We start from the raw sequence: 19231 nt of genomic DNA on the forward strand, positions 1-19231 counted from the left end.
GGGGAAACCGATTTTATTATTTCCTTCCAACTCTTCAATGTCAAACACACCATGAACCTAGCCGAGTTCAATGTAGCCCTTGGTTTCAACCCCAATGGTGATATCTTCGAGCCCCTTATCTCCCTTGTCCAATCTGAGTATAATGAGGTTTCTTGGTGGAGAACCATAGCCAACAAGAGGGAGTTTGATTCGAAAAAGTCTCTTGCTAGTGAGATTATCCATCCGGCCCTTAGGATCCTTCATAGAATTCTTGGGTATTCGGTTTTTAATAAGCAAGAATTGGGGAAGTTGTCTAGGGAGGAGATTATGGTGTTATGGATGGCTACCAAGCCGGAGTTAGGGTCAAGGATTAATTTTGGCTATATCTTCATGAATTGTTGCAAGGATATAATGCAAGGGGTCAAAACGGGGGAAATTCATTGTGGGGGCATGGTGACACGTCTTGTGTCGTATTTTAAGCAAGAGGGGTTCTTGAAGTCTTGCACTCCGGTTGGAAGGAGTGAAGACGTGTGGATTAGTTTGAAGCAAGTTAACACTTTACGTTTCATAACTAGCACTAGGAGAACCGGCACCTACTCTTGGCTAGTGAGAAATACCCACTATTGCCTTCTCCCTAACCCGGCCGCCACCTCCATCCTTCGTGAGGCTAGGAACATTTGGATGGTCCCTAGGGACAATGGGAGGATTGAGGATGAGATTGAGGAGGGTGATGAGATTGATGGGGATGATGAGAATGATGAGGAAGATGAGGAAGGAAGAGGAGATGAATATGATGAAGAGCAGCAACATCCGCCACTACAACAACAACATGAGCATTTTCATGATGATGCTCAAGGAAGAAGAAGAGAAAGAAGACGACAACAACAACAACAACAACAACAACAACAGCAAGGTTTCCAAGGGGATGCTTATCTCCGAGAGATGGAGGCCATGAGAGACCAAATGGAGCGCATGGAATTGAGCATGCAAGGTATGTACTCGGACCACCAAACTTTGTCTTATCGAACTAGCGCATTGTATGACGCTAGTGTGCGTAGGGGGGAGGTCACACCTCCGGTCAACTACCCTTATGTGCCGCCCCAACAAGGGCCGGTACCTTCATGGGGTGGTGACAACCTCCCTACGTACCCATATTGGCCCGGGGTGGAGGACCCCGATGTGCCAAGGCGCGATTTCCCACCTTATGATTATAGGGTCTCGGGGGGGAGTGATTATCGGGGTGATCCCGCATATTACTATGTTCACCCCCATCACCCCGAGCCCTTGTTCAGCCTGAGCCCTATGACCAATTAACCCGATCCCAACTTGACCTATTGCAGGGTCACTATGGTTTTCCTCCCAGTTACACCGGAGGTTGGGATACGGGTGATGATGGTGCCGGCCCTAGTGGCCAATAGTCCCTTTATGCATGTTTGTTCCCCTTTTTGTTCTCCCCTTTCCCTACTTTGCATGATTATCGGCATCGCGGTCGATGCCTTCTTTTTGTGAGGGGGGAGGGTCAAAAAGGATGTTTTATGTTGGTTTTGGGAAGCACCTGGAGCTCGGTGGGAAGTCTTTGATAAGGCTTTTGGTGGATTTTTGTTAATGGTCTCGTTGGTCTGTTGCTTGTTGTTTTGGTTCATTTCTTGATGTTTTTGGGAGTTTCTTGAGAAAAAAAAAAACAAATAAATAAATAAATAGAAATTTTGATGATGATGGTTTCTCTAGGTCTTTGTATATAATTTGTATCTAAGTGTTTTATTGGTTGCTTTTGTTTGGAAGTTACTAACAATTTCATTTTGTATATATAGCCTTTTTCTTTAACTCACCTTGCTCGTAGCCTATGCTTTGGATTGCGGAACCTTTTGGAGATGCACATTCCTACTCCTTGGGTACTTTAATTTAGAGCGGATGCTTGGTGAGGCCTTTCTTATTTTACCTTTTTATTTTCATTTCTTCATTTTCTTGGTTGCTTGGATTAAGATTAGATTTAGGAGAAGTTGAACGGTTCGAGGATGTATGATTTTAACACCTAGTGTGTTTGGGGTCTTTGGCGATGTGGCCATTAGACCACTTGTATGTCGATTGGGATAAAAGTGTTATGATTGCATCTTTGCTCTTTTCCTCTTTCCCTTTCTTGTCCTTGTCTAAGTTTTCCATTCTTTTCTTTTCTTTTCTTTCCTTTTCTTTTAATCTTGTTTGTGTGCATAATTTTTTTGAGGCTTTATTTTCACTCTTTCTCTTTTTGAAAATTGGACTTGTATGAACTGGACTTTTGCTTTTGAATAATGGTCTTCTTAGGTAATAATGGTATGCACGGTTTGAGATTACGTTTGGTTGATTCTAGGATAAAGCATGCTAAGATAGTTGTCTAGAACTAGGGGGATCATGAAACCGGATTCTACTCGTTTGTGGCATGTTGGTAGTTTCTCCCTATCTTTGATTTGACACCCTTAGTGAGTCTTTGCTACAACCATGTGAGATTTATATTTGTTCAAGCTTTCATCATACTATTGCATGAGCGGCATAGATCCTTGATTTTCGCAAACCTAATCTAGAATCTTAGCGTATGATTCCTAAGACCGTGACCGAACTACCTAGGGAGGACAAAGGAAAATTTTTCGGGGAGGTATTTTTCTCTTTCTAGGATAGTCCCTTTTTGGTTTGGGATACATTTGCCTACTTGTTACCCCTTTGAACCCTTTTCCCTCTTTTCAAGACGCATAATTAGATATCTTGAGCCTTTTGTTTCGTTCTCCTTCTTCTTGGTTTTTGTGAAGCAAGGGTCAATGTTTGGTGATTGTGGTCTATGAAGTTGGGGTTTGGTTCGAATTGGTACACATAATTGAGTTGTTTATATTTGGTAAATAATGGCAAATGCTTATGTAAAACCCGTCCTTAGTAAAAAATAAAAAAAAAGGGCAAGGACTAATGCTTTTAAGGAGTTCAAGGAAATTCAAACAATTTTATTAATGAGAAAATTCAAAAAAAAAAAAAAAATAAAAAAATAAAAAAATAAAAAAATTGAGGTGTCTTTCTCCTCTCTATGCATTGAGGACAATGTTTCTTTTAGCTTGGGGGGAAAGCGCTTGCGCTTTTTGTTCTAATGTTTGTAGATTGTTGCTTTGAATAAGCTTGGGGGTGTTAATACGTTTTTGTTTGGTGATTACTTAAGTTTGGTGTTGAGATTTGGCCAGTCTTTGCTTCACAATTTAGGATAACCACCAAATTTTAAATTTTAAGCCTACCTTAACCCTTCTTGCCTTACGTTACAACCTTAGGGAAGACCTTTAAACCTAGGAGTTGAGTCTTTCATCGGTGGAGGGAATCATAGGTTGTAGGCTAAGGAAAGGGGATGCGAAATCAAGATGTCGAGTAGCCCAAAAATTTGATCCTTTTCCGGTTCCTTCGCGGAATCTATGAGATGCTCACTAAGGGGAGACATGAGATTAGTAGGGGAACGTGGTAAGACCGTTTGGGATGAAAGTGGAATGTGATAACTAGTTCCTATGCTTAGCATGTTTATGTTTCAATCAACCTTAGGTATCTTATAACGTGCATACCATAATTCTCTTTAGAAAGGTTGTTATTCATTTGAATTATAGTCTCTTTGTAAAGTCCATTTCGTAAAGATTTTGTTTCCTTTTTCCTCTTTCTTTTCCTTCTCTGGTTTGCCTCTTTGGGGGTTTGGTGGAGAGTTATGGGTAAACTCTTAGGATACCCTTACGAGAGCATCACTCGTCCTCTAGAGCGATCTAGGGGTTTAAATGGCTTGTTGTAGCTAAAAACAACCGTGATTCCTACGACAGTGAGTCTTAGTGTAAATTCTCGCCCCTCTTTTTCTTTTTGCTTTGAATAAGCCCTCCTTATTCCTTTTTAGCCTTTGTTTTGCTCGGGACGAGCAAAAGTCTAGCTTGGGGGAATTTGATGAGTGTCATTTATGGCACTCATAGGGTAGTCTTTTAGGGTTATTTCTTTCCCCTTTTCATGCTTTCTTCTTTTATTTTTGGTCCTTTTTCCTTTAGTTTCTCTTTTTCCTCTTTTCTTTATGATTCTCGTGTTTTTATCGTGTTTTCCTTTATTTGGCTCTTTTTCCCTTTTATTTCCTTTCTTTGTTTACTTGTGTAGGTATTGTGAGAATCACTTTGGCAAAGGATTCAATTTGGGACCTTAATGATCAAGCAAGGAAGAAGCATTTGGCTGAGAGGGCATAGAGAGGCCTTGGAGAGGCCTCGGAGAGGTTTCCAAGGCAAATCCAGCAGGTCGCGGGCGCGGGCCTATGTTACTCAAAATTGCCAAAACTTAGCAGGAACTTGCCGCGGTTGCCCCGCGGGCTCTCCGCGGGCGCGGGTAAAATGGAGAGGCCGCTCCATTCAGAGAGACCGCGGCCCCCTAATCAGGCTTTGGGAGCAGGGGATTAGCCGCGGGCGCGGGTTTCACTGCCGCGGGCGAGGGTCTCTGTTGCCGCGGGCGCGGGGTCTGCCCAGATAGCCCGCGGAGGGTTTCGTACCCATTTCTCCGCGGGCGCGGGTCTATCGAGAGAGGGCGCGGGAGCTGCCGATTTCTTCTTTACTTATAAATAGAATTGTATTTCCTTTTTTAAAAACCAACTTTTTTGATAATTTTCATTAGCTTAGTTTTAGAGAGAGAATCTAGAGAGAAGTTAGAGAGAAGTTCTTGATTTTGGATTTGTAACTCAACATTTGATCAATCAAGTTTGGATTTCTTCATTTTCAATCATCAATATTAGTGAGAATCTCTTCCTTCTTTTATCCTTTACTTACTTGCTATTTGATTTTTGCTTGTTGCTTGTTCTTCTTTGGATTTGAATTTGATATTGTTGATTATTTTTTATTTCTCTTAGATTTTGATATAGAAATGAAGATTAAAGCACTTTCTAGTTTTTTGTTCTTGAATTTCACCATGATTAGTGAGTAGATTAGTTGCTAGGGAAAGGGGGAAGCATGTTTGATTAATGAAATTGCTAGTTGATGCTCTTTGATTGATTGATTTCTTGCAATTAAATTGGTTGACATAGTTTTGCATGAGATTGATTAGACTAGGAGTGATCAACCTATAAGATTAATCTAGATTGCATTGCAACTCTTAATGACATGAACAATTGAATTGAAAGTTGCTCTAATTGATTGGGTTTGCTTGTGATTCTTCTTGATTTGCCTTTCATAGTGACACCTAGATTGGCCTATAGGAGATAGCATTTGAACTCTCTTGATTGCTACTATTGTTTGTCCATTGCAATACTTGAATTAATTGATTGAGCTCTAAACTAGCATTATCATTGAACTTGCATGTGGAACCCATATCCCTAGTGTTTAGACCTTTGTTTTACTTGATTAGACTTGCTTTATTTTACCATAGTGCCAACCATAATATCAACTCCATCTTCGAGGTAGCTTGACTTAGACTCTAGTTTTCATCATTGCATTCCCTAGGGATCGACCCTTAACTTGCCCTATATTCATATAAGGTTGGTTAGGTGTTTACAAATTTTGTTTGACTTGGGGGAAGGGTAGATAACGACATACATTTTCCTGTTGTCATTGGCGTCTTTTATCACCTTCAACATGTAAATGGCATTGTAATTGTAAATTATTTATGTTAACTTTTGAACTATATAACTTATTATTCATTATTATATATGTACTTACTATTATTTGTATATGTAAGCAACTTTTTTTTTTTTTTTTTGTATTGCGTTTGGGAGTATTTATATCTATATATATAATTGAATTCTTGTTTTTAATATTATTTTTATTGTATCTTATTGTAATAATTAATAATATTATTATTAGTTATTATAATAATATTATTATTAATTATTATATTTAATATAATTGCTGGAATTACAGGTTATTATTATTGCTGGAAACAGGTTTTTTTTTTTTTTAAATATTATTGCACGAAAATTGGAAAAAAAAAACAAAAAAAAAATTTGGTGAATAGGCACCGGTTAGGCAGCAACCGGTGCCTAAAGTATCTACCACCAAAAAAAAAATTGGCGGGAGAGCAGTATTAGGCACCGGTTAACCGGTGCCTAAGTGGGCATATAGCACCGGTTAACCGGTGCCTATTATACCCTATGGCACCGGTTTTGAACCGGTGCCGAAAGCTTGGTTTTTGGCACCCCTCACATAGGCAGCGGTTCAAACCGGTGCCTTAGACCGGGTTTGAACCGCTGCCAAATGACTTTTTTCACCTAGTGTTTATAGAAAAAAAAAAGTGTCATATGTACAACATCAATTAATCAATCAATTAAAGCCTTAATCCCGTAAGTGGGGTCGGCTAACTTGAACCAAATTTGTTTATTCCGTGTAATCATCGACATAAATCTTCCTCCTCCATCCCTTACAATCCAATGCTTCATTCTCATGCAAATCTATATTCTTAATGTCATTCCTAACTCCTTCCAACCAAGTCATTTTTGGCGTCTTTCTCCCAATTTTCACCCCTCCATAATCCCATTCTTCGAACCAATGCACCATGTGTCTCTGTCTTACATGCCCAAACCAACACAAGTGATTTTCCCACACCTACTTTGTTATGAATAACCTCATTTCTTATTCTATCTCTTAGAGTGTTCCCATACATCCACCTTAACATGCGCATTTATGTAACCTCCATCTTTTAAATGTACTCCTTCTTAGAAGCCCAACATTCTGTACCATAGAGGAACACAGGTCTTATGGAAGTCTTGTAGAATTTTCCCTTTAACTGTAAGGGAATGCATCGGTCACATAACACACCTGTGCCGCTCTCCATTTAAGCCACCCCGAATTAATCCTATGTGCCACGTCTTGATCAATGTCACCATTCTTCTAGATGATTTACCCAAGATACTTAAAAAAATCACTCATAGTCAAATCCTTTCCATCCAAACTCACCACTTCATTGCTTGGCACCCTCTGAGTACCAAAAGTGGCATATCAGGTATTTTTTCTTACTTCGACTTAGCATAAACCCTCTTAATTCCAACCTTTGCCTCCGTTGCTCTAACTTGGTATTTACTCCATACTTAGTTTCATGAACCAAAACGATATCATCCACGAATAACATACACCATGGAACCTCCTCTTGAATTAGTCTAGTTACTTCATCTAAAACCGTTGCTAAAAGAAAAGGGCTTAATGCAAACCCTTGATGTTTTGGGTGTTTTTGTCCCTCGGGAGAGTTACGGCTCGAAGACTAGTATGACTACACCTGTACCTGCAAAATAACGAAGACTCCGGGTGGTTGGAGCTCCGCCTTCGACGATCAAGAAAGAATGTGTTTGGAGAATGTAAAAAGGTGTTGAAAGTAAAAGGGGATCTTCTCGGATTCCGAGATCAAATGTTTTCTCTGATAAAAGAGAATTTAGGGTATGTTGTAATAAATTTTAGATGTCCCCAAAATAGGGGGAATCTCCCTATTTATGGGGTCATTGGGAAATGTGCCCCTAATTAGGTCACCCTAACCTAATTCTCTTGGGCTGCGCCAAATTACGGCTTTCTCGGGATTTGGGCCCTTCAAGGCCGCCTTTTCTCCCACATTCTGGGAATAACACTTGTTAAATGGGGATTGATCCAATTTGGACTAATCCGGGTCTGACACGTGTCACAACTTGATTAGCCCACGTGGCATGGGTAAAATTACCTAAAACATTTGCCCCTCACAAATGTGACTGTAGGAGTTTATAGGTACTATTAAGCGAAAAATCATGAATCATATTCAATCAAGCACCTAATCCCAAGATCCTATGCATAACACACAAGACACATAATCATATCTTTGAAGCGTGAATTCCACGTAGCAATTCGACAAGCAAATCAGAGAGAGAATAGATCCCCAAGCGTTGCTCCTCTACTTATTCCACGATCTTTGAACGAGCCGTCAACCAATAATAGATTAGTCGAGTGATTGAGGAAAACCGCGATCACCACCTTTAATGGACTAACCGACCACCACGAACCATCTTGAGAGGCGTCGGGAAGAAGAGAGTGTCGTGAAAGAGAGAAAGAGAGAGAGTTTGAGGTGCTTGGTCTCGTGTTTGCTATCTCTAGTTTTTATCTTACTGATCACTGAATTTTCACTCTCCAAAACTCTAGGCACCTAGTCTATTTATAATCAGATTATAATTAGACTAGGGTTAGGAAGCCCAAAACTCTTCAATCGTGTCCATATGGCCGGCCATACTAGGGGATGAGGCCATCATTGGCCTCGTCCTCTCGTGCCCGATCTAGACCCTTTGTGTGACCTTATAGGATCAGTCCTATTGGGATTTAGCCTACTTTTACTAATCCAAAGATCGTTAGTATCTCTAGCTATGATAAAACGATGATCTAACTATACGAACTTAATCATCTCCATGATTTGATCCATTTATATATCTAGTAATTGCATATGACAAATACATAAATCCTTCAGTAACGTGGCGCGCCACATGGCATATGTGACGCAGGTCACCTAACCACCATTTTTTTTAACCTTTCACATTTTAGGGGTAATTACAAGAATACCCCTTGCTGGGTGTCATAAATGGCACCCATTTGATGAGCATTTAGGTTGTTTTTACTCTCTTTTCATAGCTTTCCCTCTTAATAAATGCATAGTTTTATGCTTTTGCTCTTTATTTTACCTATCCTCTTTTATTTTGTAGCTTTTGTGCATTTTATTGGTTTTTCTACTATTTTCTCCTTTATTTGCTCTATTTTCATGGTTGTAGGTATTGTACGAGGTCCGGGTCTTGATATTGGTGATTTACTAAGGTGGAAGATGCTTTTGGAGCGAGCTCATGGCAGTTACAAAAGCTCAAGATACAAGGAAGTGGATTCTCCAAGTTTTAGCTCTTGCGCTCTCAAGTTGTGCTCTCATGAAGATGGGGTGTTGAACCAACTGTCAAGTTCTTTTTGGGACTGCCACTCTTAGTGTTCATCATCATCATATTGCGCGTTCATTCGAAGACCTTAGCGAACGCACGAAGCCGCGAGAAGATCCCAAGAAACCTAGAAGAGCACGGGAGCACAGGCCTACTGCGCGGGCGCGCACCATTGCTGTGCGGGCTCCTCTGCGGGTTCCGGCTTCGCTCTTCTTCGTTTTGCGTCCCTTATAAATAACCTTTTGAACCCAATTTTTGCAGCAAGTTTCTTTTCAGATTTTGATTATAATTTTAGCTTAGTTGACAGCTTCTCTCTCTAGTTGTAGGTTTAGTTTAGGAGTAGATTTTAGAGATAGAAAGTGAGGAATTTTTATGGTGATTGAGTGATTGAAGATTCAATGGTGACAATTGTGTTGAAGATCTTCTCTATTATGAATGAACATTTCTAACTCTATCTCATTTTATTGCTTTGTTTAATATTTATGTTTGTTTGATTTGAATTTTGTTATTTGATGCTTGATTTGTATAGTTGTTCTTCATATATTGTTAATTCTTGATTTCTTTAGTTGTTAGTTTATTAGATGATGATGTTAGAGTAGTTTTTTGCTAGGGATTGGATGAAACTTGGATGATTGATTGATTGTGCTTAATTTGGAGATTGTGTTGATTAATTATTGAGATTAAAGTGATTAATGGAAGTTTGCATGTGTGTAATTCGATTAAGTCTTGAGAATTATGCTAGATTGCATTTTAGTTTCTAATGATACGGACCATTGATTTAGGAATTGCAATTATCGATTGAGCTTGATTAGTTATGCTCCTTGTTAGAGTCTCTCAAAGTTGGCGCTTGTTTGACCTCTAGGAGATAGCTTGTTGACTCTTTTGATTGAGCTTGCCATTAGTCTTTACAACCACTGACTTGCATGTATTTCCGAGTTGCTACAATTTCCATGATTACTTGTTGATCCTCGTTCCTAATGCTTTATTTGTTTGGTTTCTTTGTTTGGTAGTTGGTTAGTGTTCTCTCTTTATATTTGCCTTCGACCTAGCTTAGGCGCATAATTGAGAGCGCTTGAACGTTACCGTTCCTTTGGTTTCGACCCTTGACTTGTCTCTATACTAGTATTTAGGTTGGTTAAGTGTTTATAAATTTAGTTTGACCGAGGGAGGATTAGTTTCAACGGCCTAGTTCCACCCCTCGTCAAAATGGCGTCGTTGTTGGGGAACGGTGTCTATGTTTGAGTGTTTTTTATTGCTTGAGTGTAGGTCTTTGTATATAGTTTTCTTTTATTTAATTTTTGTTTGCTTTGTAAAAAAATGGCATGTTTTTCTTTTCCTTAATATTATGGTGAGTCTTTTAATATCTACTTTCATAGACTTGCGGAATTTTTGGACTATAATCATTGTAGTCTTTGCAAGGCATGTGAGATTTGTTATTTTGGTTTGAATGAGCAAACTAGGAATGAAGTTCAAAGCATGCACAATGGTAAATTTAGAGCATTGTCAATAGATGATGATGGGATTTATATGTTTGGTTTGCTAGGGCAATATATAATATTGGTAACCAAGATTCTAATGTTGATGTGCAATGTGTTGAATCTTCTAATGTTAGCATGATTTCCCATGATTTGTCACATGCTCCCATAGTTAAACCTATAACAAATGATTTCAAATTTCTATTTCTTCTTTTGCTCATGATGATGAAGTACATGCTCAAGTTGATGCTAATGGTGTGTTTCAATTTTCTTCAATATTTGTCATGTCTTCTTGTGATGTAGTTCATTCCTTTTATAACGAATCTCATATGATTAATTGTGCCCCCTCTCCCCTATTTAATGAAAATGCTCATGATTTTAATGTGCATGGTCCCACCCTTGGTTATGACTCTTCTTTTACTATTGATCAACCCTATTTGCCTTTTCATTCTCCAAATTATAGTGATGAGTCTTTGAGGGAGTTAAGAGAAGAATCCTAATCTTAGGCCCTTAGAGAGACAAATGATGGAAACTTTAAGGAGCAAAATGTAGATGATTAGATAGCGTGAGGGTGTTTTGAATGAAGAATTGAAAAGAAGAGAAGAGTTAGAAATTCAATTGTCATCTTTGATGCTTGTGTGTGAAAATTTCAAATCCAATGTGTATGTTGAGGATGATAATGATAATTTAGAGAAACCAAGAAAGTGTGAGGATCCCTTTGATGATTATATGAGTGATGGTGAAAGAGTTGAGAATGAAGAGAGAGTTGAATTTGAAAATCCTAACCCTCTTTCTCATCTTGATGAGCCTCAAGTGTATGTTTGTGAGCCTTCAATCTATGAATACATAGACTCTTTTGAGGTAATTTTCCTTTTGTTTTATGAGAGTCATATGAAGATTTATAGATTCTTCGATGAGTTCGTCGAGAACACTTTTTAGGATTAGATGAGTTTACGATGACTCTACCTCCATTTATGCACGGTTTTGAGGAGTTAGGTTTTGAGATAGTTAAAGGAAAGGTTGTTTACTGTGGTGGAAAGGAGGATGAGGTTGATTCCCTTAGAATTTTTGAGCTTGAGGGAGATGTATATTGTGAGAGTTCTTCATTTGAGGATTCAATGATTGATTTGTATGCCCTCATTGGTGATGTGAGACCTTTGAGGCAGTAGCTACCCCTTTGCCTATTTCTCATACCCCTCTTTCTCAAAGATTTGACCACATCCCTTCTTGCCCTATTTTTTTCCCTTCCTATCTCAAAGAGCCTATTAAGGACCCCCTTGTCTATGATGATCATAATGTCCCTCATTCATTTATTGTTGAGAAAAAGGGTGATGTTGCCACCCAAAAATATTTTAGTGAGGAGTATTTGCCTTTTTGTAGACACCTATTTGTGTCTCCCCAAAACCAAACCCAGTGATGAGTACCTTTCACGTCGAATCATAATCGAATGAAGTGAAAGTGTGGAAAGTCTAGTGTTGTGGATAGTTTTAATTTCTTTTCTCCTCTCTCTGCTTTTTAAAACCTATTTTAAGAAAACAGCCAATCCAGTTTGGTTGGTCCATGATATGGGTCCAATAATAGTGTAGTTGGATGGGGCTTGAAAAGACCTTTCCAACGATATATTATAAGCCCAATTCCGATGAATATTGAGGAAGTCATGGCAAAATTACTGAACTGGGCCTGGTTTGAGCCTTATATGCAGCCCAATGATCTAGGGGAGGGCCTAATATGGATTTATCATTCCTAATGCAATTAGGAATGGTTTTAGTCTTCTAGATTCTTCTAGAAGGTTCTTTTCATTCCTTATTCAATTAGCATTGATAAATTGACTTTTGTTGACTTTTTAAAGTTTTAATCAGAATAAAAGAATGTTTTTGAGGAAAATACGATTTTATCCTCCAGTACGGTCAATTTCTATCTGATTTTAGAAAACGCGTCAATAATAAAGTTAGCGCCAAACGCCAGCATTAGCGCCTGACGCTAAGCTTGGCGCCTGGCACTAATGTCAGCGTCTGGCGCTAGCGTTAGCGCCTGGCGCTAACGTCAGCGTCTGGCGCTAGCCTCGTTTTGCGCGTCAGAATTCTGTTTTGATTTTCTATCTTTTTGGTTGATTTTCTCTATAAATAGCCTTCTAAAAACTCCGTTTTCATTCACCAATTCTCTCTATTCATCAACTCTCATCAAGAATTTCTTGATTCTCTCCCTCTTTCTAGCCTAGCATTTTACAAACAAAATTCCTCATACATTAGCTCTAGACAAACCTAGCATTGTTCGAAGTTGCCTTCGCCCTAAACGTGAAAGGTTTTAATTTCTGAGGGTTTGGTCCCTAATCTCTATTTCAGTTATTACTTAATTTAATTGTTGTTTATTATTTTCCTTGAAGTTACTAACATGTGTATTTTGTTATTAGAAAGAGGTACGACGCATCCCAGTAAGTGCATTAATTGGTTTCATTGTTATTATGATATAGAAATCATACTTAGGTTGTTATTATGATTCCTAGCGTCATGTTAGGGTGTTTTGATCTTCCTAGTATCATGTTTAGGGTAACAACTAAAAAATGCTAATATCAAGTATGATTAAAAGTATGATGCCTTTTATTTTCTTCCTAATATATATGATTGTTAGTATCATGTTAGGGCTAAATATTTGATTTTTATTGTTTAGTGACATGCTAGGGTTTGCTATTAATCTTGTTAGTATCATGCCTAGGATCTTGCTATTATGATGCTTTATTTTAACATGAACATGATTATGAATATTATTATTTTGATGATGATTAATTGTTATGATCATTATGTTGCTTGATTATATTTATTGTTATTGCTTTATCACACCTTTTATGCATGTTTAAAGGGAATTGGTACTTGTAATCACGCTTAATAAGATAATTAATAATCTTGTTTAGGGTTAATATGATTATAATTCAAGTGATGGCCAATAAAAGTTTATTTGTGCATTAATATTCAACCAATATAGATAAACATGTTTAGGGTTAAACCTATTGATTGCATGTTAGTCAGAAAGCACACATGAATACTATCAGAATAAAGTATAGGCCTATTATTAGGGCAGGTTCAATCTTTTTGAGGTTGGATTTGTACCTTCATCCCCGAACTACCAGTCATGATTCCAGACTAATTGGAGTTGACGATCTCCTGGATCGTTAAGGGGTGTAACCTTCACCTCGTGAACGGTTTACAAGTTCCTAAAACTTGTTGGCGACTCTTTTGCTCTATCTTCATTCCCTTTGGACGCCACCATACTTTAGTGTATGATCATAGTGGGGTTCAAGCTTAGGGATAATTCTTGAAATATTCCCTATAGTTTTTTGGCGACTCCACTGGGGAGGATTTCTATTTTAATTCCTGAAATTTATTTCGGCAATGATTTATAATGAGTGGATGAGACTAAAAAAGTTCTAAGTATTTCATGTGCGTAATTTTGATTAACATTATTGCCATATGCATAAAAAAGATCTCATTGGAAAGACCATCCGTAATGAGTTAAAACAAAGGATTTTTACACGTAGGAAATTTGAGGAATATCTTTCACAACTAGAATCGAAATAACACTGCGCGAAACTGGAAAATTTTATCGAGCACAGAAAGCTGCTGAGGCATGTAGGAACTAGCGTCAGCGAACAAAGATTAGCGCCAGTATTTTGACTTTAGCGCCAGACGACAGCCTTTGTCGCCAGGCGCTAAAGCCAAAAGCTGGCGCCAACCTCTGTTTGCTGGCGCCAAGTTCTTCCAATACCGAGCATGAAATATGTGTTCTAATTTCGACCAATTTTTAACACTGTTTGCTCGATCCTACTTCCTGATTGAGTTTTCCTCACGTTTCTGAAACTCATATATGTTCTACATGTGGACATAACCCTCTGGGAATTCATGCTCCATCTACCTGATTGAACGCTCTGAGCAACAAAGGGTACATCCGAGAATGTTGAATTCACCAAACCATGGAAGCGAGTTTTTTAACTCGCGGTGTCCCATCCACTCGCGCCAACCCTTCACGGTTAGGCTTCCGCGCAATGCATCCAGACAATTAACCTTGGACCCTCTTTGACTAACCCATATCCCGAACTTTAGAGAACTAGAGCCATGGTAAGGTTACAAACTCATTGCATCATATTGTGCCTACTTGACTAATTGTGCATTATTTGTTGTGCATACTCTATGTGTTTCTCCTAACTGCTTGTTTGACTTGTGCTAAGATTAAATAAATTAATGACTAAAAGAACTTTGCTTAATTAATTAATTTTGGTAATTAGAGTCTAATAATCTAATCAGAGTTGACTTAGTACGACTTTAGGCATACCCTGTAGAGTAATAATACCGAAAGCAGCTTCAGATCAACGTTCCAGCACTGGCGCCGAGATTTGGACTGCAGCGCCACTCTGTGGAGTGTAGCGCTTGGCGATAACTCTGTCCTCTGGCGCTACACTATACAGTGCGGCGCCAGTCCTCTCGTTTTGGCGACCGTTCGGTTTATTGCTCAAGTCATCACCTTGTGTTTAATTAAACAGTTTGCTAATTAATTCGGTTGATTTTTACTGTTAATTATACCTTGTTAAGTCATTAATTGAGTCCAGTCACATAGTCTAGCCACATGGTCATGACACGAGTCTTAACATGTCACCTACACTCACTAGTCTTAGCATACACTTTGAGTATATGTCACCATGACCATGTCTTAGGTTCATGCATGAGTCAGTTTTTTTCGTCGTTCGAGTTGGGGGTACATTCTATTCCTAATTTCTTCATATCCCTCCATCTACATCATCTTTCTTCACTTCCTCCATCCATTACATGTTGAATAGAGTTTGAGTCAAATAATTAACAATGAATATCCCCGAATTCCTTTTCCATTGTACTTGGTCGAGGAGAGAAGGGCGATTAATCAAGGACAACCTCTTTATACAAGTCTTACTTTTTGATAAATCGATTCGTCAAAAGAGGAAAGCTAAAAAGATAATGGCAACTCAAGAAGAAGTCAATGAACTTAGGAGTCAACTGACTTACGTGACTGAGGCGTTAAAGGCTTTAACCCTCAAAATTGATGACCCCGTGAAGCAACAACAAATGAACCTTATGCAAGAAAGCTTGAGCAAGCTATCTAGTGACTATAAATTTCAGGGCATTAGTTCACAAGGGGTCTCGCTAGACAAGGAACTTCTTCCGCATAAGTTCAACACCAACGACATCCCGAAATTCAAGGCAACAGATAACCCTTACTTTCATCTAAGAGCTTTTGAAACTATAATGAACATTAAGGGGATTGACAAGAAAGTCTTTCATTCTTTATTTTCCTTATCCCTTAAGACTGTTTGTCAACAATGGCTCTTTTCCCTTAACAAATAGAAAACCTCTTCTTGGGAGTCGGTAACAAACGCTTTCATAGATAGATATAAGTGCAACATTCAAGACAAAACAGACCACAGACAACTTGAGATGTTAAAACAAAAGGAAAACAAAGGGTTCACTTCTTTCTTCAACAAATGGAAGGAAACTTCCGCTAACATGGTTAAGGTTCCTACCGAAAAAGAATCTGTGAGGATGTTTATCAAGAATCTCCAAGGGAAGTATTCAAAGCACTTAAAATAGCAACACAACTTGAATACTTTCAAGGCTGTGTATAATATAGGCATTGACATTGAAGATGACCTTCTGAAAGATAATAGTGCGAGAGGAAAGAAGAACGACCATCCTTCTTCTTCCTCTCCCATTAATGAAGTACATGCTACGAATACCTCTAAATCACGAATCCAAAGGTCTAAAAGAGTGTTCACTCCTCTTGGTATGAGTTATGAAACAGCTTTCAAGAAGCTACATCACAAAGGACTAGTCATGCCCATAGGGCCCATCAAAGATCCAGTTCCAGAAGCCAGGCCACCCAAAAGGGATCCTAATAAGCACTGTAAATATCACCAAGGAAAGGGTCACGATACTGAGGAGTGTTGGAAACTCAAAGAAGCTATTCAAGATCTGATTTATGACAATAAAACATCTGAGATTCTGGCCATCGAAGAAGATCAAACATCCTTCGATCCATCACTTCTTATCACACGTGTAGGTGAGCCCATGAACGAGACAGCTTATATAACCTCTCTTGATGAAGTGGCCATGATCGAGGAGGATGAAAGTCTAGTCTTAGATAATACCAGGGAAGACTCGTCAAGTCTAAAAGAGGATGTTCGGAAACTACAAGATGTCGTTGCCATGCTCTTGAATGTGGTAGAAGGACTAGCAAGTCGGGTGATGGTTATCGAACAAAATTCTCGCCAAGGAATTAATGAAGAACTGAATGCTCCTAAGCCACGGGCAAAATGGACCATGGAAGAATACACACCAATAGGAATGACTTACTGTAGGGAATAATTTCAAGCCTTTAAATCCCACTAGCTTGAACCCCACTGTGATCATACACTAAAGTACGGTGGCGCCCAAAAGGGAAGAAGATAGAGCAAAAGAGTCGCCAACAAGTTTTTAAGGAACTTGTAAACCATCACGAGGTGAAGGTTACACCCCTTAACGATCCAAGAGATCGTCAACTCCATAAGGTCATGAACCAAATAAGGGTTCGGGGATGATGGTACAAATCCAACCTAAAAGAGATTGAACCTGCCCTAATAATAGGCCTCTACTTTATTCTGCTCGTATTCATGTGCGCTTTCTGATTAACATACAATCAATAGGATTAACCCTAAACCTGTTTAATCTATGTTGGTTGAATATTAATGCACAAACAAACTATTATTGGCGATCACTTGAAATTATAATCACAATTAACCTAACAAGATTATTAATTATCTTATTAAGCGTGATTGCAAATACCAATTCCCTTTAACCTGCAATAAAAGGTGATCAAGAAATAACAAATAAAATAATATGCATATCAAGCAACATAATAAATAATCATGATAATTATAATAATTATAAATAAAAAAAATCATCATCAAAATAATAACGAATTATAACAATTATAATCATAATCATGTTAAAGCATAGCAAGATCCTAGGCATGATACTAACAAGATTAATAACAAACCCTAGCATGTCACTAAGCAATAAAAATCAAATCTTTAACCCTAACATGATACTAACAATCATAAATATTAGGAAGAACATAGGAAGCATCTTAACAATCATATTTAACATTAACATTACCCTAGACATGATACTAGGAATCATAATAACAATCTAAACATGATTTCTACATCATGATATTAATTAAACCATTAAAGTACTTACTTGGATGCCTCGTACCTCTTTCTAATAACAAAATACACACGTTAGTAACTTCAAGGAAATTAATAATCAAACAATTAAACTAAATAATTGAAATAGAGATTTGGGACCAAACCCTCAGAAATTAAACCTTTCACGCCTAGGGCGAAGGCAACTTCGAATATGGCTAGGTGTTTCTAGATCTTGTGAATGCGGAATTTTGTATTAAAGAGTAATGTTTAGAAAGAATGCTAAAAGATCAATGATTCATAAAGTAATTGTTGACGATTGATGATTGTAGATGATGATTGAAAACGGAATTTATTAAAACTTCAGAATAAAAGAATTGGTGAATGATAGATGTAGATGATTGAATGGTGAATGAATATTGATAATCCGTCCATCAAAACGGAGTTTTTGATACGATACTTATAGAGAAAAACATCCAAAAAAGATAATTTATCAAAACAGAGTCTGAAGATCGAAAAACCAACTTAGCGTCGGCCCTGGCTCATTGGCGCCAGGACCAGTGGCTAGCGCCAGGCGCCAATGGCTGGCGTCTGGCGCCAATCCTGGTTCCAGACGCCAAGGCCTGGGGTTGGACGCCAAACCGGATTTTAACGCGTTTTCGAAAATCTGATAATTTTATTGTACTGGAAGATAAAATCATATAATTTTAGTCGAAAATGCTATTTGATCTAATTAAAACTCTGAAGAATCCTAATTGAATTAAGAATGATAAAACCTTCTAGAATGTTCTAGAAGACCAAAACCATTCCTAATTGCATTAGGAATGATAAATCATATTAGACCCTCCCCTAGATCATTGGGCCGTACTTAAACCTCAAACCAGGCCCAGTTTAGTAAATTGGCCATAAATTCCTCAATATTCATCGGAATTGGGCTTATAATATATCATTGGAAAGGTCTTTGCAAGCCCCATCCAACTACACCACTATTGGACCCATATCATGGACCAACCAAACTGGATTGTCTATTTTCTTAAAATAAAGTTTTCAAAAACAGAGAGAAGAGAAAAGAAATAAAACTTTCCGCAACACTAGACCTTTCCACACTTTCGTTTCATTCGATTATGATTCGACGTGAAAGGCACTCATCACCGGGTTTGGTTTTGGGGAGACACAAATGGGTGTCTACACTTACAATGAAGCTTTTGACTGTCTTCACGATCAAGGTCTCATCCACCCCATTGGTCCCAGTCAAGACCCTCCGCCTGAAAAACGGTATCCTAATTGGGATCCAAAATCTTATTGCCGATACCATATAGGTCATGGTCATACTACCGAAATGTGTCTCGCCCTCAAGGATCGTGTTCAAGATCTCATTGATTCAAATCTTCTTCATGTTCCTCTGTGCGGCAAGAAGGCCAAGATTAGTAACGATAGTAACAGTGGCTGTAAAGGAAAGAAGAACGACTATCTTTCTCCTTCCAAAAACACCTACTCTGGTAACAGTGTTAGTACTTTCGACCTTAATGAAATCTTAGCCATGGATAATCGAGGATTTAGAAAGCAACTAAGAAAGGATTTCACCCCTATTGGAATTAGCTACGATGACGCTTTCGATCGACTCCATGCAAAGGGACTCATTACTCCTATTGGACCTATTCAAGATCCCCCGCTTGAGAAGAGATTGCCTAGTTGGAACCCAAA

Source organism: Chenopodium album, chromosome 8 (genome assembly GCF_948465745.1).
Source record: "Chenopodium album chromosome 8, dcCheAlbu1.1, whole genome shotgun sequence".
In the NCBI taxonomy this organism is placed as follows: Eukaryota; Viridiplantae; Streptophyta; class Magnoliopsida; order Caryophyllales; family Amaranthaceae; genus Chenopodium; species Chenopodium album.